Source organism: Neopsephotus bourkii, unplaced genomic scaffold (genome assembly GCF_033783945.1).
Source record: "Neopsephotus bourkii isolate Nb327-2 ecotype Australia unplaced genomic scaffold, CSIRO-AGI_Nbou_v1 NB_1663, whole genome shotgun sequence".
NCBI classification, from domain to species: domain Eukaryota; kingdom Metazoa; phylum Chordata; class Aves; order Psittaciformes; family Psittacidae; genus Neopsephotus; species Neopsephotus bourkii.
In genome coordinates this window covers 148,977-176,931 of record NW_026902137.1, presented here as the reverse complement: position 1 = coordinate 176,931, position 27,955 = coordinate 148,977, and the positions used below count along the sequence as shown (strand labels likewise).

Genomic DNA, 27,955 nt, shown 5'->3' with positions numbered 1-27,955 from the left:
GTGATTTGGGCACAGAAGATCAAAGAGAAAGTCACAGTCAAGGTTTGCTGAGGTGTCCAGGGAGCAACCTAATGAAGAAGCGTGAATAATGCCCAACAAGAGGCTAAACCTCTGTCAATTCAGTTGGTGACTTGGCTCCTGGAGAAGCTCCTGCTACATTGTTCTGCAAATGAAGCTCAGGTGGCTTTTTATTTGCTTATTTAAACACCCTCCCCGTTTTACCCTGAGTCCTGGTGGGTTTGTGAATGTATCAGGCCAGCACTGCTGCTGTTATTCCTTTGAATGGCTGAGTTTATTCAGTCCTCCATGGGATTATCAAGCAAGGAAGAAGGTAACAAAGAGATCATTGCCTGCAGGTAGGAGAATAGACACATTTCAAATTAGTTCAGCATCTCCACAAAAGTATTAACCCTGGCAGAAGATGTCCCTTCTCCTCGTGTAGTGAAAAAGGAATTCTAAAGCATCATTGAGAAACCAAATTAATGCGACAAGCTGCTGTTAATGTATAAACTCAGCAAGCTTGGTTTTTAAAGGTTTTTCTCCTATTCAATTTCAAATGCACATAATTAATTATTGCATTTGATCTCCGATCTCTGTTCTCCCTCCAGTCTGCAGCATGCAGACCAGCACTTAATGGTGTCAAAGCTCCCATCAGTGTTAGACAAAACTATATATAGGTTATTGTTGTGCAATTTCTAGGCCTCTCTGGTATAGCCAGACTAGCAATTAAGATGTAATTGGAAAGAAATTAATTTATATAAGCAAGTTATTAGCATCACCATTGATTAAGTATAATCAAAATCAGTGTCTACATGAGATACTGATTGCTGCTTGCTTTCTGTAAGTGCAATTGTAACATGAATTAACTGTGCATGGCTGGACCTTTTATTGTTGTAAATACTCAACTGAAGCAAGAGATTGAATTCTGTGCAAGCTCTAAATCGTCTGAAACCAGTGTGACACCCTTGCTTTCACTTGTTGCTGTGCGATTTAAATAGAGTCTGAAGGAATATTTTTCTGTTTCCTGGATTAGATTACAGTCCTTGTCATGCTTGTATGTGGATAACAATCTCTAGACTGTGAGGCAGATTTATAACTAGACTGAAAATGGGTCTGAAGTCTCTCAGGGTTTATCTGAGGGTGCCCACAAACCCTAGTGTGGTACAGAAGTTAGTTCTGTGACACACGTGGGCAACTGTACATGAATGGTTTAACTTGTATAAATTCTCCAACTTGACCATAGGTGTTATCCAATGGCTAACACAGTAGGAGTTCAATTCTAGTAGACTTTGAAGAGCTGCAAGTGCAAAACCACTGCATCTGACTTTTGCTTATGGCGCATTTTGGCATTAGACATCAGTATGGGACATTTTCACAGCCGCATTACTTAAAAATCTGACTGCATGTTTCATCTGGGGTATTTGTGCCATAAGGAAAATAAAAACATAATTGCAATGATTCAGACTTTTGAAGAAAATACCAAGAATCAAAGAGGGGTTTGGGTTGGAAGGGACCTTAAAGCTCCTCCAGCTCCAACCCCTGCCACAGGCAGGGACCCCTTCCACTGGAGCAGCTTGCTCCAAGCCCCTGTGTCCCACCTGGCCTTGAGCACTGCCAGGGATGGGGCAGCCACAGCTTCTCTGGGCACCCTGTGCCAGCGCCTCAGCACCCTCACAGGGAAGAGCTTCTGCCTAAGAGCTCAGCTCAGTCTCCCCTCTGGCAGCTACTACAATAATTTATGAATAGAAATAATTACAATATAAACAAATACAGTTGGTGCCCATGATGATTAGCAGGAAAGTTACCTAATCAAATTCTTGTTTAAACTTCTTTAAACTCTGCTGATGCTTTCTCCACCTTACACACAACGTGGGCTCTTGCTTTACTTTCCCTTTGCAAATTCCATGCAGAGCAGTGGGGAAGGAGGTGCTGGCAGTCTCAGGGCATCAGTGTCAGGTTATGGTGTGGAATTCTTGCAGTGTTTGTGCAGTTTGAGCAAAGTCTCCACAACTTTGTGGCTGAGCTGCTCCCATTCATCTGACCAGGGAGTCACGTTCTGCAGGTGGAAAATGAGGAGCAGGTATCAGCACTCATGCAGCTAATGTTGCCCTCAGTTGGGTTATTAGCCACATGAGAAAATCATTTTGGAATGCTTTAGCTTCAGTACTGTGTTTTCCAAACCAAAGCTGAAGCTTGCTGGTGAAGCAAGGCAAAAAAGTCTGCACAGCTCCTGTGGGTGCTGCCTGCTCTGTGCCCTGGAGATGTCATTCTCCAGCTCCACCATGGCTCAGTTCTCCTACTTAATCATCATTAAACAAAATATAGATACTTCTTGATGACCTTGCTGATATCCATAGCTTGCATCACAGATGCAATCGGTTACGCTAGGATAAGATGGGCACTGGCTCCTAACCCATTTAGGCTGTTGGGTCTTGTCAATCCAAGCTGGCCTGAGCTCTCCGTGCAAAGAACAAATGTAGGTTGTCTGAGCAGGGTTTCCAAAGCTGTTTCTTCACCCTCATCAGCAAGTTTAGAAAGAAATTTGAACCAAATGCATTCGGCTCGGGGAGTTGCCATGGTTGCAACACAGACGATCTAAATGTGGGACATTATATAATCAGCCAGAATGACTATTTATACAAAGAGTTTAATTTAAACAAAAAGGGAGAGAAAAGCCAATGTGTGGCATAATACATGGCTCTGTCACTTTGTACTCCTGTGCAGCAGAACTGCTGCAGCACCGATGGTGTTAAATCACAGCACTCGCATCTGCTCCCTGTGAGCTGTTTATTCTGTGTACTAAATGTAAAATAAATATATAAAAAAGAGCATTAAGTAAAAAGTAATGGACTGGATCTAGGCAGGCAGGAAGGAGCCTGTTCTATTGTACCTGCATCAGTGGCAGATACACAAGCTTTTTTATAACGTTTGTTGTTTCACTTTCTTACAGACTTAGTAGACACAGTAGTGTGGCTCTCCTTTTTTGGAAGGCTCATCCTATGTAATACTATCACAGGATCTAATTTATCTTAACTTGAAGCAACAATACATATGGGAGCAACTGCTATGGCCCACATGATGTTACCTACCTGTGGTAGGTTCATGCTTTCGTAAAATCATAGAATCATTTGTGTTGAAAAAGACCTTAAGATCACCCAGTTCCAAACCCCTACCATGGGCAGGAATGCTTCTCACTAGACCACCTTGCCCAAGGCTCTGTCCAACCTGCCCTTTAACACTGCCAGGAACAGAGCATTCACCACTTCTTTGGGTATCCTGTGCTACCACCTCAGCATCCTCACAGTAAAGAACTTCTTCCTTATCTTCAGCCTGATCTTCCCCTGTTTCAGTCTAAACCCATCGCCCCTTGTCCTGTCGCTACAGTCCCTGGTGATGTAATCTCCCAAACACCTTCTAGAAAGGAAAGTTTCTGTTGAAAGGTTTTTGTTGTTTTGCACTGGGTGCTCAGGAGATGCAGCGTTGAGCTGGGCCGTGGAGCTAAAGGTGGTTTATTTTGGTTTAGGTTTTGACAGCCTCGTGGGAAGGTCACTCTGTGGCCTCACAGAGGTTCACAGCACAGGCAGAAAAGCATTTGACGTGGCTTTGGCCTCCCCAGGATGCCAAGTTTGTGAGCAAGACAATTCCTTTCTGCTCCCCTTCCTATCAGCACAGGCTGGGCTGGTCCAGTAAAGCTGTCCAGCTTTTCAGCTGCTCCCTCAAGGCTGGTTCACCGGGTTCACCCTCTGGCACATATGAAGCCATCAGCTGCATCACTTGGAGTGTGGCTGGAGTGGGATTTCTTCCCTGTGGATTTCCCTTCAAATGGGCAGTAGGGTTCTATAGACATGATTGAGCTTGGCAGGGATTTTCCTGGAAGAAAATCAGCCATTTTCCTATGAGAATATCAGCCATTAGCTGACAGTGTGGCAAGGAGCAATAATAATAATAAAATACATTAACTACAGGGAATGCAGGAAAATAGATGTGGCCCAAATGTAATGGGGTCTGTAGCTTGGTCTCGCCCTTGGCGGTGGCAGAGTAGACAGATGTGAACAGATTGCTTTTGTACTTTAACACCATATGACTGGTGTTCCCATGAGGACCCCTGCATGCCCACCAAACAGAAGGTGGAAGGAGTGTGTATTTATTAGGCATCTCTTTGGAGTGGGGGAACCTTTTTGCCCAGTGGCAGCAAATGCTGGGGCAGCCAAATTAAGCTGAAGCTGCATTCTGGCATTAATCAACTGAGCCATTCATTTGAACAGTGGGTATTTCTCCTCCTTGCCTTTCACTTTCTGTGATGATAGACTTTCCACGGAGGCATGGTTCTGTTCAAGTGACAAAGGGAAATGGACTGCGTAAAAGCAGGGAACAAGGACAGTAGAAAATATCTACTGCAGACACAAAAACAATATTAAAAATGTTAAGGTTGCACAAGTAAATCTAGTTAGAGAAGAGAGCTACACAGCAGAATACCTCTATCTAACAGGCCATGGAGGAAAGTGTTTCATCCCTTACTGGTTTTCCAGGTTTATTTATTGCCTTGTAGCATAGTGTGAATACATCAAGCATGTGGTTTGGGTACAAATGAGCTCTATTTTTGGAGAAACTTGGCCCTACCAACCAAGTGTTTGATGGTGGTGTTTGATGCCTGTCACCAAGAGCCAGTCATGGGGCTGCCATAACTTCCCACAATGGGAATGTGAGCCAATGCTGACCTCTCATCTGCAAGGAAAGGGTTGTGCTCCCCAAGGCTGCAGGGAAGATGACAACTGCCATCAGCGCTGAGCTGTCTGGGCATGTGGCTCCAAGGGGAAAACTTGGTCCTACAAGGAAAATGAAATGAATGCCAGGCAGTTTTCTGTAGCTGCTCTGAGAGTTAGATGCTGTTTCACTGCAGAGAGAGACATCTTGGACTGTTCCAGCCTGCAGAACATAGTGTCTTTGGTAGGATACTCTGCTTTTTTCTGTTCACTTCAAATCCTGTGATGCATGTCTCTTGCCAAGGTAGGGTTCCCCTCCTCTATCTTTTGCAGTGAAAAAAAGACTTGCAAATGTTGGCTTTCTTCTGTGAAGTTCATTTTCATTTTAAGGGATTACAAAGAGAAAGCTTATATTTATAATTCAAGCAGGGAAGGCAGACTCTCTTCTGGTTTTCTAAAGTAAAAGCACTGTGAGAGAGGCCTTGCAGCAGCCCAAAGCATGTTTCTGCTGCTCTGCTATCGATCTCAGAAAACAGGGATGATGCAGCCTCAGCTCTGGTTTTGTACAGACCATTGTCACTAGAACAGAAGAGGGATTTTTAAAGGTGATTGATGTTGCTCTCCCACACCACAAGCAGCCATTTGCTTGCTGTTTGCAAAGCTTGCTCGAAAGGAAGGGGTATATGGGAGCTGGAGAAGCAGCTCCTGAGAAAGCAGAGTGTGAGCATCTTGCTGGTGGTCAGGGGGCTCCAGCAGTTCTGTTACTGTAGAGAGCTGGAGGCTTCTGGTGCATCTGTTAAATATCTGGTGGTTTCTTCTGTTGAGCCTATTAACTGAGAGCTTTAGATGCTACTGCTGCAGGCACACTGCTTTGCCTACCCTTCTGCCGCATCCTTCTTGGTACTAGTGATCAAAATGAATATGAGAAGTGATCCTTAAACAAGGTTACTGGATGTGGGAAGGGTTTTCCATACACTTGTGGTCTGCCAGACTCTGGCTTCCTTAACTGTCAGTCTGGACACAGTCTGAGGAGATGGTCCTAATTGTGTTTCTTAATCAAAGTCTAAGCAGAGCTGGTTTCTCATTATTATATCTGCTGCGCATCCTGAAACACATCTCAGACAGCACCTGCTTCCTTCAAACCTTGTTTTGCAGGAGGATGACCCTGGTACTGCTCCTCTGTCCTTCCAACCTTCCTTTAGCAACAGCTATGGATCTAGAAAGGTGAAAACTAAACGTGGGTAAGACAGTGTTAAAGATCAGAGGCTTGTTACAAATCTCCCACCTCCTGCTCACCCTCCCATGAACAAGCTTTTGGCAAATAGTGGGATGGCCTTTTGAAGAGGCCCCTGAGCTTTATTGGTCCATGATGTAGACACGCTACTGGACTGAGTGACCCTTGGCTCACTAGAGAGGAGTGGATGCTTTTATGGGAGGATTCACCTGACTGCTCTGTTAACACAAGTGAGAAGCACACCCAAAAAGTACTTACTTCTCTCTTTTGATAAAGGCAGTCCTGGCTGCCTGACTGAAATGGAGACATTTACTTTTGGGCAAAGTCCTACCCTGATGGGTCAACAGACCCATGAGTCTGCTATGTGAGTGTCAGAGATCTACATGGTGAGATGATGAGTTCAGTTATTTGAAGGTGTCTGGTTCTGGTTTTTATTGAGAGCTAAAGCATGTGCTTTGCATTGGTTTTATATTAGACTTTTCATTAGTAATCTTCCCTACAAGACATCATGTTTATTTTACCATTCCCCAAATCCTATTAACTCATACTTGTTTCCTTAGTGCCATTTCTGTGATGACATGGGATTGTACTCAAGTCTGAAGAGGTCCTTTTTCATCTAGTCTTTTATCTTTCTAAAGCTTCATGTTATCTGAGAAGTACTTCAAACTGAAGTTGCATTGTCCTCTCATGTCTTCTAAATAAAAAGCATGAAATAAGCTTAGCCCAAATCTCTGGAGGATTTTTTCTGATTGACAAGGCTGTGCAAATATGTCCTGGGACCTGCCTGTTCTGCTTAATAAATCATCATTAACCCTCACCAGATAAAGAGAGATTCTCTTCATCTGACAGGGTATCAATTCAGTTGCCTTAATGTCTATAAGGTTTTAAGTGTCTCCACCAGCAGGCTCCAAGAGAGGATTTTTGTCAAGTGGAAAAATGGAATTCGGGCAGCAGAACTCAGCTGCCAGGGTTGCCAGTGATGGACGATGCGGATGGGAATGCAGCTCTTTCCTCCTCTGCTTTATTGATCCTGTGGCTCTGACCAGTATAGCAATGTTTCTGTATCAGTAAAACCACGCAGAAATGAATAAGGGGAAAGATGGTGGCTTTAAGTCAGTGTCAAAGGCAGAGCACTGCTGGGGAGAGCTTTTGGGAGATCAGTTTCAATGACATCTCTAATGTGGGTAAGTGCTTGACCTCACAGGACACCAAGTTGCAGTGTAGTACCAACTCACTGCACAGGAAAACTAAGTGGAAGGTAGTTTTCCATTTTCTTGGTCATCTCATTTAGGCACAACAAAGATGTGCTCATCATGGGCAAATCAAGAAACCAATACACAACACGCAAGCCACAGTTTCAACGTTCATTGTTTGCCAGAATCATGCCATGCTGGAATTGAGAGGTTTGCTCTCGTTGTTGGGATGAATTCTTGCTAACATTAAATGTGAGGCAGATATGTCACTATCTCCTTAGTTTTCTTTAATTGTTTTTCTCAGTCTTAAGCTTTTTAAAAATGTACTTGTAGATTAAAAAATACTATTGCTATGTTTGACTGCAGTTTGTGTCCTTCTGCGTTTTCCCACATAAACCACAAGATTAAAAAAAATGCATTTAAGGATATTTCACTTAATCCTTTCCCTGCAAAAGCTGAGCTATGAAGAAATGCACCAGACAGAAGTCTTTTAATGCACTCACAGAAATGGCAATACTGAAATCACTGCAGTATTTTAGTCCTTGTGTTTAAGTATCAGGATTATTAAAATATATGAGTTAATACCCTAAGTAGTTCATTTTCTACCTGTTAGCTTACTTCCTATGACAGAGAGTTCAACATGAGTGAATCTGTGGGGAGGTAAACGCCACCTTATATTTGAAACTGGGCTCTGGTCTTTGAGGAACTCAACAGAATTTTCCTGACCGTTGAAGGAGAGCATACAGGAAAGGGCTGACTGAGTGTGGCCTTTGAAGAGCCCAGGGCTTTTCTGAGATGCTGATGTCCCAGTAAGGGATTAGTGTTTCCAGATCCACACTGACAGTAATGGTACCAGGGCAAGTCAGATAAATATGCTGAGTTGGTTGCAAGGAGTTGACTTGAATCAAATAGACATGGGTAACTTTGCCCTGTTGGGACAAATTGTGAAGGAGGAAGTTGGGCCATGAAGCAAAATACCAAGGAAGCATACAGCAGATGGCCACCAATCATAGAAGAGAAGAAGAAGAAAGGAAAATGCATATGGTCCAGGCTGTGTTATAAACACAGTTTGGGTGTCCAAATAAAGGTGTCATGTATGGGAAAGCAAAAGTCAGTAGTTTTTTCTGTTAGCATCAGTAAAGTTTGTGTTCTGGAGCACAAACGAGATCAAAAGGTCTAATCAAATGTTTCCTTTCTGAATATGCAATGATTTTAATAGTTGTCTCTTAAAACTGCCCTGGAGATAAACCAGGTCCTTTTTAGTATATCTGTGCAACTACTTTTTCAGCCCTCCCTGAATGCTAGCCTCATTCCAGAGCTAAACGGAACACCTGAGTCTGTTCTCCTTTGCAGCCTTGGCTCTATAATTTCTATTGTATGGTCCAATTCTTCAAGCTTTTGACAGGGCTTTTAAAGAAAGCTGGTTAAAATCTATGTTAACACAGAAAATAAATATAAGCCACCTATATCTATATCCCTCATGACTTTGTTCGGTACTCAGTGAGAGGACAGCAATGCAGCCAGGATGTGAAGATGGCATTTGGGGAACAGAGCTGCTGCTTGCAGTGCCTTTAGGGCTTGAAGATAAAACAGTGGTTGGGGCATGGAGCAAAACAACAAAGAAACGTGTAGTGGATGGCCACAAACCAGCAGAAGAAAAGTGGAAGAAAGCAACTCATGTGGTTGGGGATATGTTATAAACAGTCTGGGTGCCCAGTAAAGGTGTCATCTACTGGAAAGTAAAAATAGGCAGTTAGAATTAGTAAAGTCATCAGTAAAGCATCAGTGTCAAGAGTTATGAAACAAATAGCAGAGTCCTCTTTTTCTGTCATTTTCATTTGCCCAGCACCTGAAGGAAGTGTTGGCTTATGTTAGAAAAGAAATACCTTAGCATGCCTCCCAACACTCAACTTGGAGCCACTCAGTCCTTGGTACTTCTGCAGCACCTCTCATATGGGCAAAAAGTGAGTGAGAGACCTTGTAGCACTTATGTGGTGCAAGGTAAATCACGTCATCCTGAGGATCATGAACGTGAGTATCATGAACGTGGTCACCTTGTTGATGGACTCAATGACGCTGGAGTGCCAGAGGACTCTGGCTTGTCCAATTTCTCAGTTGGATAAGGCAGAAACACCCTTGTGGAATAAGAAGTTGTGATGTTTTCTTTATGGGATATATCATAAACTTATAAAGGGTTCCCAACAGCACAAACACTGTTATGTTTGTTACAGCATTACTGCCTATTTATAGCTGAGTTAATAGAACACAGACATAAAAAATTCCACCAAAATTGAACAGAATTCATAGCAGAAACTAACATTAGTTACTTACTGAACAGTAGTTTATCATGATCATTAAATCAGGCCTCCTCCTGTAGCCTACCTATGATTTTGTAACTGTCAGTGAAAGAGGATAAGCTGTGTCTTACTGTATGCACTGGCTGTATTTTCTCATGGCCTGTTACTGAAATATTGTGTCTGTTACCTTTGTTGATTGCAGCTTCAGAAACCGTGGCCAGTTCCCAGAGCAGTCCCTTTTCTTCATCAGTGTCAGCTTCTGTCAGTTCATCTCTCAGTTACACAAATTATAAAACAAAGTCTACTGCCTGTTGTCTAATATTTCTTCCATTAAGAGATGCCCTGCACTTTTGTTGCAGGCATCTGACATTAGCTTTTGGCACAGAGAGTGGTTTACAGATCGAAAATACCTTGCTGACACTACCTGACCCTCCCTCCATGCTTAGGAAATTGCCATAACTATCTCTACTTTACAGAAACGCTTGAACGAAGCCTCAAAGTGATACCCCAATTGTGGTTCAGGGCTGATAATTTTGATGTCTTGTTAGCTGTGCTCCCAGCACTTCAGCCTGAATTTCGTTCCTGTTAAATAACTGACTCTAGCAGGGTACGTGTGTGCTTTATTCTTCCAGAAACATGGTGTTGCTAACAGGATGCCCCAAAAGGATGTGCAAGCAATAGCAATTTTAGCCTAGCTAAAACCTGAAGCTTTGGTCCTGAACAATAGACAAGGATCTTGAGGAGCCTTGCAGATCCTCGGCAAGAATTTCGATGTACTTACAACTGGTTTATTATCTGGGCATTACTTATATTTGTTTCCTTATCTGTGCTGTTTTCCCACAGTAATCTCTGAATCTTCTGCTGAGATGCTCTCTGTCCCAGGTAGTGGAGGTCTTGTTCCTTAGGATTGCCTGTGCTGCATTACTGGAACTTGTGGCTCAGTTTATAACCCATCATATTTTCCCTGACTCTCTCCTGAGGAATAGTGCTTCTGATTAACTTTATTAGTGGGTTTATTTCAGTTCAAAATGAGGCGTGGGTTTCCAAGTGACAGAAAATAGTCCCTTTCTTAGAGTATAACAATGTAGTTCAGAGATGTATTATCCAGAGAAAATGAGAAGATTTTAAAGGCTTCTTTAAAGGAGGAAAATTTCAAGCTTGATTAAAGACAGAACTAAAGGGAGAAAAAAAAATATGCTAAGCACTAATTCCAAAACAGGAGTGTCAAAGATTGCTTCCATGGGTTACTGCTGTAGTCTGTCACGCTCACGGTGAAACAGGCCTGAACACTGGGTGGTAAAAACCACTTCATGCTAGGAGCTAATGTACAAAATTAAGAAGCTTCTAGGTAGAAGAGAAGAGAGGGGCTGGGAACTTGAGGAACTAAACCTTAGTACAAGAAGGAAAGGAAGGAACCACGAACTCATGGCAGTCTCTTAGTCTGTGGCAAGAAACAGCGTGGTTTCCATCGTCGCATCTCCTGCCTCAAGTAAGACTATTCATCTTCTTTCTCTTGTATCAGAGAATATCTGATACAATTAGCCATATAAGGAACAATACTAGATTTTTTTCCTGTTCTCTCAAGACAGGTAGTCTTTTTCCACTGAGGACCATGTTCCTCAAGAAATATTTGCTCATTCTTATTCCAGCTTCCTACCTTTACAGCTGAGCTCCTTTCTCATCTACGGATCACGTGCCTTGCCTCTTGATACCAGAAGTGATCTGACTGCTCTGTTTTGCTTAAATGCAATGATCTTCTTTCCCAGCCTATCTTCTAAAGCATTCATCAAGCAAATGAAGAAGTCTCAAGAGCAACTGAGTCTTCCTGTTCAACTATATACTTCAGTTTACTTAAAGTTGTGAAGACAGAGAGCAGAACTCATTTACAGAGAACTGAATGCAACTTTTGTTTCTGCCTTGGCTCCAGAGAGCTCTTAACACAGAGCAATTTCCTCTCATCAAAAGCTTTCTTCAAGGTGGTGCTCGCTTTACTCAGAGTGAGCTTATGCTTATTCATCTTCCTCAATACTTCATTAATCACACAGGGGAGGTCTGTTGTGGAGGATCCTGACTGAAATTCTACCTAGTCTCTTGTTTGGTTTAAAATGGGAGTTAATGGCTTAATACCTTTGTAGAAAAAACCTGTAGAGAGCAGGGAGCCCTCGGGGGAGGCTGGAAGCTCAGCTCAGCTCAGCTCACAGTTGTTGACTCAAACTGCTTCATTTAAACTGGGAGTTTCCATTTCAGTTTTTCAGTGTTACCAGGTTCAGCACTGCTTGATTCTAACACCCTTTATTGTGCCTTCCAGAAGGGACTGACTTTTCAGTGGTTGACATTTATAGTAATTTTCTAAATGAAAGGTTGCATTGCTTTGGTCATGGTCATGCAGCTGTTGACAGCTACATGTATTTAACTTCATTTTTATGAGTTATTCACAGAGGCAGAGTCAGCTGTAGTCGTTTGCTACACAGTTTGCATACAGCATACATAGACAGTTCATATGAAATATTTATGGTATAAAGGTTGAACTACTGCAGAAATTAAAACTCAACAAGTAACCCCTTTCCCCAAGAGCTCTTATTTAGACTTGGGAAAAAACTTCCAGCTCAACAGTTAGAAATCAAATAAAGTCTTATACTACAGGTATTTTGCACTTCCATGTGGCTGGTATGCACATCTACCATGTTTGAATTTTCACTCTTTACTAAAGGCGGTTTCTTTTCATGTCACTTGTGGTAGCACAAAGCATATCTACACAGACAGATTGGTTTTAGCATGAGTACAGTTGCAATACAAGATTGCTCTCATCTATCATCTGATAGTTTATTAAAATCATCTAAGTCTCCCCAACAGATCTTTGGTGAGTCTAATATATCAAGGCACACCTTGAATAGTAAGAAGCAGCCATTCAAAAGAGAGGATATCAAATAGATTCACTGTTGGTCATAGTTTAAGAAAGGCTTGAATGCACTGAAGAAGGAAAGTATGAACTCCAGACCTAGCAGACACCTAGGCCTTTGCCCATCTTACTGCACTACCTGTGGAAAGGAATAATATCACTCTTCAGCATTAAAAATGCTTTGAATCAGGCCCCAAATTAGCAGAAGTCTGACCTAATCATGAGACACACTGTTTTCCCATTTCTCTTTGATTTAAAACTTGTGGGATTCAGAACATCAACTTCCTTGACACAGGCTAATAGACAGAAATGTTACTCATGAACTTCAGCTTAAATTTAATCGTAAGTCATCAGAAGTAGCCCAATTATTTTACTTGAAAAGGGGGGTGAAACAGGGATGTCAGCATGACTCTGCTAGTGTTGCACACCAACTAGTTAAACTGTTGGGAGTTGAATTAATAGACTCCAGGCTGCTTAATCCCATGGCGACAATCAGCCTTAAAGATCTTTTTAACCTTTCATTAGAGATAGGAAAAGGAAAAACAGTTAAAAAATGAAGATGTTAGGTATGAAGCAGGACTTTCAGTTTAACAATATCCCTTAATCCTTTTTCCTTTAGCTATCAAGAGATATTTTTTTAAGGAAAACCCAGGTTTGGAGACTTTCAGGTGGTACAAAAAAACATGTTTAGGAGAAAAGAGCAGTTAGTAGAGATGATGGAGCTGATGTTACTGCTGCTGCTATTGTTCCTACTGAAATCTAATTCTAATTCCTGGGCTCTGTGTGTGTGTGTGTGTTTGAAGGGGAGAAGAGAAGAAAATGAAAACAGGAGCAAGAAGAGATTAGCAAAGAAAAGATGAGTCCTCTGTCTTTTGTGGGGCAGATTTTTCCTGGTGGTTATACTAGTAGAGAAACAGAGATAGCCTGTGATCTGATCAGCTTCTCCAGCACTGATGTGATACTGAAAACTTTGCTTTTAGCTTCACATCCAGTAGCAAACGCAGCAGTGCTGCAAATGAGATAGTGAAGTCTTGCCTGGCTGACAATGTCTTTTTGCTGTTTAAATAGAAGAAAACAGAAAATGAGAACAGAAAATACAAGTAGATCTGCGAGGACTAAAAATTAATGAAGCCTTATTTTTTATGGACGAGTTTCCAGTAGCTGAGTGAATTTTCTGCCTAAGGATGTTGCAGTGGAAACTTGCACGATTAAGACCCTTATCTTACAATGATTACTTTATGTGCAGTAGCATTAGCTTATAATACAGCCCTTCACACCATGCTGGGCATTTACAGGCGACATTAATGTGTTTCTATTTCTATTTCCCTTTCTCCCAGCTGCTTATGCCCACAAGACTTTTGAGGATCCGGTTGTCTTTGTTCTACTGTTCTGTCAAATTTGATCAGGGCAGAGCTACAGGCTTAGATGTAGTGTGTTAGGTGAGAGGAATGAGAAAGACGGTGGGATCACACGAGCCTTGTTTCCATAGTAAATGAGGCTAAGAATGTGGAGGAAGAAAGAGGAGACATATGGCAAATGGTGATAGCAGGAACCAGAGCTCTCTTTCTGAGGGTGGCTTCAGGTTTTAGTCATATGTTGGAGACAGGGATGAATTTCTCTGAATCAGCCAAGATGCTTTTCAGGATCACATGAAGCTGCAAGAGCATCAGTGATACAGGAAATAAGATTTGTTGTTATGGTAAACACAGCTCTTCCTCTTCATATCTTTCTATCCAACGTCAAAATGCTCAACCAACTTCCCTTTAATTTCATCTATCTATTTTATTCTAAAAGATCCCCAGATGCTGATGGCTTCCATAGTTTTTTAGGACCATTTTTTCCCCCTTTTTTTGCTGTTTAATACAACAGGTAAATATTTGTTTACCTTTTCATCCAGTTGTATTTGAAAGTAAATAGCATTTATTATTCTTATAGCATAGACCTCTGCATAACACATTTTCAAGAATTGTTTGTTATAAAGAATAAACTAAATATCAAGAATTCATGGGGTTAAGGCAATAGCCAGAGTGTATGTGTTTGCAGTTCTAGTGAAAGAAACTTAATAACATTGTGACATTATATAAATGGGGTTTACTGCTTGCTGTTTACTACTAATAATCTGTTTTATAATGTATTCTTAATTATCTTCATTAAAAAGAGCTCAGAAAAAATCTTGTTTACAGCAGCAATGCACTTACTGCCAAAAAAGCAAAGCGTTTTCCACACATTCTCCAGAGAAAATAGGTTTTAGATACATGGCTAAATCATTTGGATCACACACTGGAAGCAGCTGGAAAGAGGTAAATGCTCTAAAGAGCGTAGGACTTTTCAGTTCTGTGAACACATGAGTAAACAGGCAACTGAACACCCTGACAAACACTTGCTGGAGATGGCAGTTGTCATCTGGTCTGTATTACTGACTCCTCAGATTTAAACTCTAATGGTGTATCACAGAATCACAGATTGGTGTGGGTTGGAAGGGACCTTCCAACCCAAGTTCCACCCCTCTGCCACGGGCAGGGACACCTTCCACTAGATCAGGTTGCTCCAAGCCCCATCCAACCTGGCCTTGAACAAATATGCCATAGGCCTTCCCCATGTGCTTGGATGACAATCAGCTGGAGAAGTGCATTTCTTGACATGGCAGGCAACGTCAGCAGCAGTGATAAAAATCCAGTGCAGGTCTTTCAAAGCAGGTGCTTGTGATCCCTGTGCCAGGAATCCTGCCACCAGATCTGCATGTTTTATTGAATGCAACTTGTTTGACTCTGCCTGCCTCGTTACCTCATGCTCTGAATGATTCATTGTCAGAGCAAAGATAAAAGAAGCCAGAGGAGAAAGGTACCTTTATCTGCAAGCCCTGCTCTCCATGGCTTATGGCTGCAGAGAGACCATGCTGCAGGATGCTACTATAGGGAGGTGGTAGAAACAGAAGCTACTTGTATACCTTGTTCTGTGTTAAATCAAACCTAACCTTGTCTCCTTTGGCTATGTTCAAATTGTGGGCTGCAGGGCAATGCTAGGGAGGGAGATGTTGCCTTTTGCCAAGTGGCAAAGACTGAATTAACACAGCAGGGGAAATTTTTTTGCTTTTAAATAATTGTAAAACATAATGGCAGTTACCTGCCTGTTTTCTTGAGGGATTTGTACTGAACAAGGGGAAGAGCTGCTAACAGCATCCCAGGGTTGGAGAGAGATTTGAGGGGAAGGATCAGAAGAATTAAATATGTGGCGTGTAGTGAGGGAAGATGACGATGAACGGGTATACCTGCCTGGCCCGGCACCATGCCACTCAGTGCCAGCCACTTGAATAAATTTATTTAGGGAACAGAAGCAAAATAGCCGAGTTACCATGATTCCCCATCCAGAAACATACCCTTTGTTGTCAGAAATGCCAGTTAGCCTAAAGAAACCCCCCCTTCCAGTCCCATGGGGCTGAATTGTTAGCATAGGTACACCGTTGGGATGATCCGAGTCAGTCAAGTCATTGGAAACCCTTCCTTTGCCCAAGATGTTTAAATCCTACCATTTGAGAAGGAAGAGATATGATAAAACTCTGGAGGCTCTAAATGCTAAGGTGAGAGGAGGGTGTTATTTCATGTAGTACAAAGAAATCTCTTTAAGCACAGAGTTACACTAAAATAGGAATTTTTATATGAGCTATAAGAGTGTCAGATGGCTCAGATAATAATAATATCAGATAAAATAAAGTAATTGTATTTTATAAAGGTTGTCAGTTTATTTGCAACACATCTAGTCATAAAGCTGATCATCTTCTGTTAAATTAAAGTTGCACAATTTGCCTCTGAGCAAGAAATAACCGGCCTTTTATTTTGTATTTGTAATTTGGGTTACTCTCTTTATTGGATTTTTTTTTTAAGTCATTAACTGAAAGACAGAGTTTTACTCACTCAAACCCAGTGCATTTCAACTGAAAAGTTCAGGCAGCCTTAGAAAGTTGCTTTTAAGAAAGCATTTGGATGATGGGAAAAGAGTGTCTCAAGGAAGGCAGAAGGAGCACGGTGACTCAGCGTGGTTAGAGCAGGCAGGACAAGGCAGCAGCAGCCGTGTTGGATTGACTGTGCTCAAGGGTATGGGCTAGCTATTAAATGGGGCTCTTATTGAGGCTGGGAACAACTTGCAGCAGAAAACTCTCTGTTGCAGAAAAGCACAGGCCAGGAAAAATTAAGAGCCCTTAGTGGGCTGACATTAATATTGAACAACTTGGCCTGTATATCACAGTGTCTCTCAAAGCAGGGGTTGAAAATACGTATTTGGGAAAAGTAGACAGTTCTCCTTTCAGCACCTCTGAAATGTCCCTGGGAAGGGCCTCAACACAACTTCAACTCTTAGAAGGCAATTTCAACTACCTGACAATTGCCACTGGAAACTTATTTTCAAGGTGGGTGACAAACTGGTTCCAACTCTGAATGCTGAGCAACGAGTCTTGTGCATCTTCCATCACGGGTGGCCTGAGCTTAGTGGTACAGCCAATAGGCACTCACATTCTATCTACTGTCTAGATCAGGACATATGTAATTGTCAAAACTTCTAATAAAATCCTTTTTCTTTTTTTTTTTTTTCCCTGCTAAATGAGTTTAAAACTTCAGCCCTTCAGGTCAGTGAGTCAGGAAGATGAAGTAGCAAAGCAGAGAAGATACTTGTTTCCAAATGGATTAGGAATTTGAGAACTCTCCCTATATAGGCTGTAAATCCCAAATCAGATTTGATAAATCAAGTGATATTAGAAGAGGAGATCTGCAGGGCTCAGTAGACTTAAATATTGCAAGGAACTACTCTCTCATATCCATCTCAACAGACAACTGAATAATGTATACTAAATGGCAATGGATCAGTCTCCCTAAACGTGTTGCATTTTTGGAAGACAATAGATCAGTAATTCAATAAATAAATAAAACCCTGTCCTAATTTCTGTTCTGGAACTGCATGAAAAATTATTTGTAGCTATTAACTTATTTACAGATTACTTTTGTGTAGCAAAATTTGCTTCCCCTCCAGGGGTGCAATACAGCCACAGCTGCATTAGCACAGGAGCACGGTTAGGATCTCTGAGACTTGCATGTAGTCTTCTACGTTTCATTGAAATTATTCCTGCTAGAAATAAAAGTAAGGTTAGAGCATCATCTTCCCTGTAGCATGTTCAGACACCATAGTTAGAGAATCTGCACTAGACCTTTAATCCCTTCTGCTCTGAAAACACGGTTCTACAATGAATTACAGTGAAAATCTTGCTAGTACTCAAACTCCTTTTGCTCGTGGAGATTTACTTCAGGCTCGTATCAGTACATGCAGGGGTATAGATGACATGTAAAGAAACACTGTGTGTGTGACATGCTCTACTAAAAGGATGCACCACAGGGAAATTACTCAGTTAAGATGCAAAGATGTGGCTTCAGCAAGCACAGTGTTTACAGTGTACAAAGACAGGAGTTTAGCACTCTTCGGTAAGACTTTAAAGCAGTGGGGAACGCATCTCAGTTCTCATATTTTTTGTGCCTAGTACTTCATTAAAGTAAAACATGTGGCATAAATCTGCCTCCCTTTCTATCAGGCTGTCACCTGCACCAGCGTGCAGGGCTGAAAGCAGCAGCTGATGCCTTCGATCTGGTCTCAGGGAAACAAAACCTGCCTCACACAGAAGGCACGTCTGAGAACAACGCGCTCGTCTTTGTGTTGTTCCTGCCTTCACTTCCCATATGCCCCAATTCCTAGGATCCAAGAGGTCTCACTCAGCTCTTTGATTAGTGAGTAACTAGAATGGCGTTGGGGATTGCATGTGCCAGCACAGGCAGAGCTGGTGAACGTGAGAGCTGGGGTCAGCCATGTGTTCCCCTTCCCTGGAAGGACTTCCATAGAGTTGATGTTCCTTTCTAGACACCCGGTTTCTTTCAGGTTTCCTAGAAAGTTTTAAGTCAAACACAGAACTTATTTAGACCAAGTGTGATGACCTGGATCATTTTGAGGATATTAATGCTATTTTAGGTATGTGATATAGTGACTCCGAACAGTCCTATGTGGACTATGTAGTTCTTGGTAGACAATTTTATCTTCTAGATGTAGGTGCTCTAAAGTTTAGCTTGGATACCTGTAGTGCACAGAAGCAGAGGCCGTTAACACTGTTCGAACTGCCTGTGTCTTCACAGCCAGTTCAGTTTTCACTTTAATTGGGGTCTGACAGTTCCAGTCCTCTTACCTCCTGTACAGATACCAACATAACAGTACTTACCCCTGATAAACCAAGGATTACTTCAGAGCTATGTTTTTTCTTCTCTTCGAGCCTCCCATGAAGTATAAAAGTGGCTGCTAAAGAATCTGCTCAAAACAGAAAGGTAAAAATACTTCTGTCAACTTAGTCTTTAGCCCACCTTTAAAGCCTGGGCTGAATTCCACAGGCACAATATTTCTCCCTTGTAATTATGATGATTTTTCATTATTATCACAACCAAGATCCATTTAACTGAAGGTATTCTCATTAGTAATTTCTTCTCCTGCCATTCACCAGTGCATTTACATTGCCAGCACCTATTTTTGTGTGTCCACCAGAGATTGGCCAGCTGCAAAGTGTGTGTGTGTGCAGATATGTGAATTACTCGCCCCTTATAAAACCATCTAATACAGGGAAATATTTGTGTAGTGTAATGTCAGTGTAGGGCTGCAAGGACTTGTCAAAGGACTCCAATTAAGCTCCCAAGGAAGGGAATGCTGTCCAATCTAGCATGCACTCTTGGCTCTGAAGATCAGGCCCTAGACATGTACAAATGTGTGCATATGATGAGCCTATTTAAAGGGAATCTAATTAGAAGTATAGACAATCCACCTTTCTTCAAATGAAATTATTGTAGTCTCTGATCCATAAATCTGACATTTATACATATTTATATTCTACTGCTTAATGAATATCTGATTAAGGAATACAGCTGCCAAGTGAATAAATTTGTTGTTAATCAAATGGCACTATAAAGACAGATCATCAGACCTATTAGAATATACTCATTCAGCAGATAAATCTGCACACTGCAGCCCGTTAGTGCAATGTGTAATGCAAATCAAATTGTTCTTTAGAGCTAAACCTTGAGCTTTGCCAGAATAAACAAGACTGCACAGAGGCAGATGAGATGAAATCATATATTCTTACTGAGGGTGTGACAGCCCTTGGCATTATGTCTTGTATTGAAAGTAAATTTCACCCTAATTGAACACTAAAGACTGAGGAATGCTTAAGTCTGTGCACTAAAGATTTTACTGTGGTATATAATTGCCTCTCTCTTTTGTTAGTGTATCTAATTCAGCAGTATAAATTACCAGCTTAATTTTTTTTCTTATTGTGTAATGTACTAATACTATTATTTTGTACTACCACGAATTAGCAACTGGCATTTACGTTTATAGATCCTTTTATCCAGGGGAAATCTAATAACAACATTGCTCTAAATATTACATTAAAGGGCTGAAGCACGTTAAAGATGAAAAGATAGCCTGAGGTAACTGTGAAATGGCCACAGTGTTTACAGGGATCCTTCAAAACACTACAGTGACTTTCATGAGCTTGGAAATGTTGGTACGTTTTTGAATTGAGATTTGAAGTGCTGTTTGCAGGGTTGTGTTTCATACTGAAGCTTCAGAAGTGTGTCTGTGCTTCACATATTAACAAACTGCCCACTCTTCTCCAGCAGGCATGGATTCTGCCTGCATAAGCACATGTAGCTGAAGGTTCTAAATTCCCCTGGTGAAGAACCTGTCTATGTCTTTACTTCAGTCCTTTGCCAAATCTGGGCAGTGTTTTGATGGGAAATGCTACATCTGCACATAGCTGAAGTGTTCAGGGCAGTTTTGTGTTCCACACAGCCCTTTTCACTCTCATCAGATACAACACATGCAGAACTCCTCGTTACCTTGCAGAAAATATTAAATCAGGCAGATGGGCCATTTTTTTAACTCCCTACTTCCTACTTTGACTCCCTCCCCTCCCCCTCCCCTGCTTTTCACCTGATGAGTATTTGCTGATGGCAATAGATATAATAGAATTATAGAATCACAGGATGGTTTGGGTTGGAAAGGACCTTAAGATCATGCTGTTCCAGCCCCCTGCCATGGGCAGCGCTGCCTCACACTAAACCATGTCACCCAAGGCTCTGTCCAACCTGGCCTTGAACAATGCCAGGGATGGAGCATTTACAACTTCTTTTGAGCAACCTGTTCCAGCACCTCAGCACCCTCACAATAAAGAACTTCTGCCTTATATCTAACCTGAACTTCCCCTTTTTAAGTTTAAACCCATCACCCCTTGTCCTATCACTACAGTCCCTAATGAAAAGTACCTTTCCAGCATCCTTGTAGCCCCCTTCAGATACTGGAAGGCTACTCTGAGGTCTCCATGCAGCTTCTCTTCTCCAGGCTGAACAGCCCCAATGTTCTCAGCCTGGCTCCATACAGGAGGTGCTTCAGCCCCTGATCATCCTCGTGGCCTCCTCTGGGCTTGCTCCAACAGCTCCATGCCCTTCTTATGTTGAGGATACCACAACTGCACACAGTGCTGCAAGTGGGGTCTCATGAGAGCAGAATAGACCTGCTCTAGGTTGTGTTCAGCTGAAATTACTCCTACTTGGTTTATTAGTATCTGTGAGTTAAAAAATGACATGAGGAAAAAGTCCAAGAAGAAGGAGAAAGCTTTAGAGAAGTTCAGATTTGTCCCAGCCTGTGGATGGCAGTAGCAGGTATTTCCCTGTATTGTTTTGCTTCCTCTAGATGTTGAGGACTTGTTGGAAAAGGCTTGGGGAAGGAGCACGGTTTCCTCCCAAGCCACTGCCAAGGGAGCTGAGCTGGTTCAAGGGAGATTCAAGAGATGTCGGCATATCCAGGGAAAGATTGTAGTCCTTGGCTTATCTCCAGGAGCAAGGTGAAGGTAAGCATTGTGACTGCCCCTTGGTTGCTGGCCTGCGCCTGGCACAGAAGAGCAGTTTCCTTCTTTATCTGCTGTCCATGATTGAATGTGAAAATCTAATCTAGTGCCTTATTAATTACATTTATCATGTACGTTTACCATGTCACGTGAAACTTACCCATTAATTTGTCTCTGATTACTTGCTCTTAAGAAACCTTTGGATCTGCTTCAGAAAACGTTTTTCAAGCAGACGTTCTGGGAAATCTCTCCTTAAATCCCAGTTAAATCCCTTCAGTCTACTCCATTCATTCAGAACTGCGGTGGGAAATGCACCAAATACAGGTCAATCTGCATGTGTGTGCTGTGAATATTCCCTTCACCACTGACTATCCAGTGGGCAAACAGCAGTCAGCGATTTAAAGCTTGAGCCAAATAATCCAGTAAATGCAATGGAGGAAACTGAGATGGCAAGTGGACACGAAATTCCATTGTCTTCTTTTATGGTCTAATCTGAGGTGTCCCTGCCCATGGAAGGGGGCTGGAACTAGATCATCTTAAGGTCCTTTCCAAGCCAAACCATTCTCTAATTCTATGACTTCATTGACTTTTGGCATTCTTTTATATATATATATGTATATGTATGTGCAAATGTGTACAGATGTGTATGTGCACACATGCACACGCTACAGCAATTCGTGAGTGCTTGGAGCTTGTCCTGGTGGTTTTCCAGCTGTGGTGGGGATCTGTTCTTCTACTCTCAAGCAAACTGTATGTCCGTAACTAAGCAGCTTTCCAGTATGATTCATGGGCTTGATGAGGGCTTCAGATATTTTCTTTTTTCCTCGTATACGGCACATTCTTTTTCCCTCTGGCATGTGTTCAGAAGGAATCTTGGTGGTCTTTACTGCAGGACTTGTACAGGAGATCTTTTCACTGTGAGAAGTTTCAACTGAGATCCGTTTTACACTCATCAGCCTTTCTCAGGTTTGCATTGAATAACTTAAATGTCACTGAGAACAGGAAATAATAGTTTTGCCAGAGTCCCAGAAGTCTTGCAAGCAGTGGAGTCCACCCCTGTGGCCCAGTTGTGTCAAAAGGTCAAAAAAGGCCATTTTTAGTTGTTTTTTGGTTTCCATTTTTGAAGTTGACAGAAGAAAACTGAGCAGCACTGTTTTGTTTGAGAATACAGAGGCTCAGCAGCCAGAACTTTGGAACTTCTATATTCAGAAGCATCAAATGTATATAACCTTGGAGGAAAACAAGGCTTGTCCTGAAAGCAATGAGTGACAAAGGGATCAGAAGATGAGGGAGAATTTGAATTTTTTCTTCTTTTTTTTTGGAGGTTGCATGTCAAGAGGGAGAAAATGGCAAAAAATACTTATAAAATTCAGAGCAGGCAGAAGAGAAAAGATTAAGCAGTGATTATACACATGCTGTCTGAAGAATCAGGTCGTGCATATGCTTAGGTTATGCATAGCTCTATGATCTCACATCACTCCCATCCATCTCCTTTCCTGTTTGTGCTCTTCCTTTGTGTCATCCCAAGTTAAATGGCAGGAAATCTGTGGAGAGACTTGCCTGCTGTCTCGTGTTGACATATCATCCAATGCACAGGATTTCAATACCAGCTGGAGTTTCTGAATACCATTCAGTAATACAAGTTCAACCCTCCTTTTCTATGTACCAGAGTCAAAATGCATATAGATGAGTGTTCCAGTTTTTCACTAAAGTACATACAATTTGAGCGGTTTAATACTTGCAGTTCAATTTTCAGTTTCATTTCAGCACAAGCAGTCCTTATCTGTGGTCCCATTGTGCTAAATCATTACAACCACTGGATTATGAGATGGGCACAGATTTCTAATAGCTCTTGGATGGCCCGGCTGAGCACCCTGTTTTGTGTCTAAGGTCCTCATCCCCCGTCAGTCCCTGAAGGCCAAAGCGTGCGTTTTCCCTTGCTGTCTGTCACGGAGAAGAAAGATGTGTGGCAAGTCCTACAAAACTGCATCAGCAGCAAGTCTGAGAAAATTACTGAATCCACAGTGATGATAATCATAGCCTTAGCAAAGTGACTGAAATTAATGCGCCATCTGAACAGTTCTGTGTGCTCTGCCTTGATGTTCCTCATTTCAAATGAATCTCTTTAGACCTGAAGGCTGTTTGGAAACAGCTGATGGTGCCTATAATGAAGATTCCAATCTTCAAGTCTCCAAACTGAAATTAGACATATGTCCTGCCATGTTGACATTCATTTGAGCTGTTATAGCTGTAATGGGTTTATTTTGCTAGCATTTTCAATAGAGTTTCAGGGGAGACAGGCTTTGCTCCCTGAGTCAAGTTGGGGAAAGGCTGTGAGCAGCCATAATTCCAAAGGTTAATTTGAAAATGCTTTTCTCAACAGAAATTTTCTGCATTGCAAGGTTACTTGAAAATGTGGTATTGTAATAGCTGGTACTGTGGCTGCAAAAAGCAGGCTGGATGCTGTGGTGGGAATACACTAGCCTTTCATTTCCAGTATTCAGTTCCATCTTGACTCTAAGTAAAATGCAATAATAAATAAATGCAATAAAGTAGAAGTAATAGATTCATTCTACTCCCTACATACGACGTCAATGTATAAACCAAAAGACCAGGTCCAAACTGCAGTTTTCTACTCAGACTTTTAAATAGCAACTAGAACAAACTGGCTGAGCATGTTAACCCTGCAGAGGGTGGGTTCAGTGCCTGGTTTATGGGGTTTTTAAACCCATGAAGTATAGGTCATGTTGAATCTTGCCTGCTGCAGGGAGCAGGGCCGACCACTGAGCTGGTGGCAATGGTGGAGAGCAGCAGTGTGCACCCCAATGGGGAAGGCGGTCCCCTGGCACCTCAGCAATGCAGCTCTGTCACCAGCTACTTCAGCTTCCCCAGCCCCACGTCTTCAAGACACTGGCTGTTTATGGCAAAACTGCAAAAGCAGTTGCAAATGTAAACCCCCTCACCCGCTCCAGGGACTCGCTGGCACTGATGGAAGAGCCTGTCTGCTGCCCCACACCCCCACAGAAGGTCCCAAGCTGAGGCAAAGCTAAGCCAAAACTATTCACTTGGTTTATTAGGTGTCAGTTGAACCCAGTTAAACCCTAGCCTTTCTAGTGAGATGTTGGAGCAGGGTGCCCAGAGAAGCTATGGCTGCCCCATCCCTGGCAGTGTTCAAGGCCAGCTTGGACACAGGGGCTTGGAGCAAGCTGCTCTAGTGGAAGGGGTCCCTGCCCATGGCAGGGGCTGGAACTGGATGAGCTTTGAGGTCCCTTTCAACCCAAAACATTTTATGAGTCTATGATTCTATGGAGGATTTCTGTTAGAAGGAACTCAATATAAGAGAATGGGACATAGCAACTAGCTGTTGGTTTTGAAGGGTAAGATGTCACTGTTGGCAGATTTTTAACCCAGCTCAAATTAGGAGATATTTGATGCTTTCATTTCCTTCCACTGACTTTATACAGTGGAACAAGAAGTAGTTTGCAAAGATTAAACAATATTCTGTCCACAAATTAAGATCAATAACTTATTTATAGGGCTGCTGCTGCTCTCACAACAAAACAGGCCTTCCAAGTGGCTGTAAAAGTCCTGAATCAAATGGCCACATCTCCAGCCCATCTATGCACCTGGCTGTTTGTGACCACAGATAGATCACAATCTATCCAGTAACTGTATCACTTGATAATCATAATACATAAATAAAGATGATTCCTGAGCCAGGCTGTGGTGGTGGTTGTTTTAAGATCTCTGTTCTGCCTGGTTGTTTCCCACATTCACCATTGTCAAATCTAATATCACTCATCTGGATTTTTCAGGAGTCTATTTATTTTCACAAAAGGGGGTTGGACAGATGCTGCACTGTGTTTTAAACTTCTGTAGGTGTTCCAAAGAGTAAATCACAACCAGTCTGGGAGTATGACAGAAGAATGAAGCTTGGTAATTGGCTTTTTCCTGTTCCTTTTGGCAAATCCCTTCCTACTATGGCAGCAGTGGTATTTGGAGAAAATGAATAGCAAAATTCAGTGTAAGTGCAGTTCTGTACTGTCGGTATGCTGGGTCATTATGCTTCTTTTGGGGCTAAAAGGCTTCCAAGATGTCATGTCAGCAGTGAGATCATTAGCTGGATAGGAGGCTTGGCAGCAGCTTTGTTCCACAGGAGAACATCCAAAAGTACTCTCTCCTTCCAGTAGCTGCTTTTCCTCCCCTCATGGGGTGCAAGACACCCTGAGAATGATGTTTGCTAAGCTCTAAATGTCTTTTTTCATCTGGTACCCAGCACTCAGAATGGGTATTTCAAAACAAATGTGATTATGTTACCCACAGCAACTTAGGGATCACATAACCCTCCACCGATACACAGACATAATGAGAACAGCACTGCACAAAACCACTGGACAGCAACACCAGGGCTGTTCTGTCCTTGCGCCTGAGCTCATGCTTAACAGTTCAAGTATTTGTCCTGAAGAGCTGGTAAAAGCTCTTTGAACATACAGACCTTGGTGGTGGGATGTAACAGTCCCAGACTGTAGACTTATCTCTTTCAGGCTGAAATCACTGCATCCAGTGCCTTCTGTGAGCTGGAGAATCTGAAGCATGTAAGCATTCAGGTACTCATGCACTGGAGTTTTTTGCCTACAGCTTTCTGCCCTTTCCTTCCCTTCCCTCTGTGTTGGTGCATGGGGCAGGGTCAGTGCCTGCTTCGTTGGCAGCAGAGCAGCGATGGACAAATCTCCCTGCTCCTGCCGAGAAAATCAAGTGGACGGGAATGGGAAGGGGGATGAAAATAGATGCAACACAGATTGTCATTTTGCAAAATGACTTTTTCCAAGAGCACCACTCTGAATACATAGTGACACTGTACAGATGATTCTTGGCCTGTTAAATAACAGATTCCCTTATATTTATTGCTTTTGAGCTCTGCCTGACAGTTTTATTGCATGCAGACTGGCACATTATGAAAAGTAAATAGGTCTGTGGAATCATGGCCGCAGTATTCCTGTTTAAGGGGAAAACAACTCTCTGGGTTTACCACATGTTTGAAAAGAGAAGACAGTTCTCCCTCAGTGTTTTATGGCAGTTCCCCCTCCCACCACCCCCTTCTACCTTAAACAGTCTGCATTTGTTTTGCTTGTATAATTAGGCAATAGCAGCTGATCAGATTTGAATCAACGGCATTATATCATCCCAAAGCTGCCTCAATTGATGGACAAGAGAGGCAACAGTCTGTTGATTTGCAAAAGCTATAAAATGGCCTGCCTGTGCCATGCACATAGAAAAGTACATTAGCTTTAGCTTTTTTATTGTTTTTTGAGAGTAGATGTACTGCTAAGGCACTTGAACTCTATTATTATGTCAAGCTTCTGCTATTTTCTGTTATCCTTGGGATGAAAGCAAAAGAAATCCTGTATATGGGCTCATAAAAGAGAATCTATTCTTTGAGAAATAATTGTGCCCATAGCCCTTAGTGTGCCATTGAACCTATACAAATTAAAAGAACCATTATCAAAGTTAGTACAGTATTTATTTAGGCTAAACCACCTCTTTGCTAAGTAATTGCAACGATGGTGCACAGCAGCGCTGCTGGAAATGTGTTTTACTGACTTTTTTCCTTCCTCACAAATTCAGCCAGAAAAGATACAGCTATCTTCTATCAGCCAAGATTTGGATTTAATGACTTGCCCTCTTTCCTCCCAGCCTTTTCTGGCTGGCCAGTTTAGAGCAGAAATAACACTATTTTTTCCAAGTATACCTCCCTAGTTTTGCCCTCAATTGCTCACTATTATCTCCAGCTGTGAGCATCTTCTGGACAGCATTCCTCAGTACAACTGCAAGTACAATGGTACCTAAATGATGGCTGTACAGAAGGATGCTAACAAACTCAAAGAGGTACAATCCCACAAAGCCGTGAGGTTTTCACTCATTTAACAGAGACTCAGAGGCTTAACTAGTTGGGTTCAAAGTTGTGCTTAATAGTTCAGCAACATCTCTTCCAGCAACACAGCTGAAATTGTCTGCAGGATGGGATTAGAGCTGAATTACTTGGATAAGGCATCCATCTAATGTATGCAGGCACCTGTGGATTGTTCCCAACCAGATTCATTTACCAACTGAATTATTATTAATACTTCGAATTTTTTCTTTTTTCATTTGAAAAGCAAGCTGGTTTTTTTCTCAGTGCCAAACCACTCACACAGATGCTTCGATGCCCCTGCAGCCCTCGGCTTGGAAGCTGGTCACATCAGGATGAAATGGTCAAAGGTCCTGAAAGATTGAGTGTAGGGGAGAGGAAGGACTCACTGTTGGACCAAGTATCACAGAAGCTTATTTGCTTAGCATAAGAAACTCTGCTGCAAACAAGCTGTCCCCCTTTCATTCTCATTTCTCTCCAATCTATGACATCTCTGTAATAGTCTCCAGAATAGAAAGAATGAAATGCATCTTTGAAAGCAAATTTCTGTAGCCACAGTAGTGCCATGGGTCCAAGTGGTTCTCTGCAGTCCCCACATCAGAGCTTCTGTTGCTGCTCAGGTCACTATTGAGAAGGAGTTCCTTTGGCTCTCACAAGATATTGACTCATAATAACACCAAATGTAGCAGCGTAATTGTGGCAGGCTGTAGGAAAGGGGTAGTGGGGCTCCGCTGACTGCTGCTTGTCTCCATCAGACACAGAGTGCACGGGCTGAGATATATGTGCAGGAAGATTACATTT

General features: G+C 42.1%; 1 protein-coding gene and 1 long non-coding RNA gene across 3 annotated transcripts in view; both read left to right on the top strand.

The window, feature by feature from the left end:
* The window catches only part of GSS (glutathione synthetase), a 315,783-nt gene that overhangs the window by 182,982 nt on the left and 104,846 nt on the right, over positions 1-27,955 (top strand). The gene's annotated exons all lie outside the window — the stretch shown is intronic.
* Positions 215-27,744, top strand: LOC133224107 (uncharacterized). Its single transcript, XR_009728767.1, has 3 exons — positions 215-356; positions 21,093-21,249; positions 25,791-27,744. It is a non-coding gene; the product is annotated as an uncharacterized LOC133224107 (long non-coding RNA).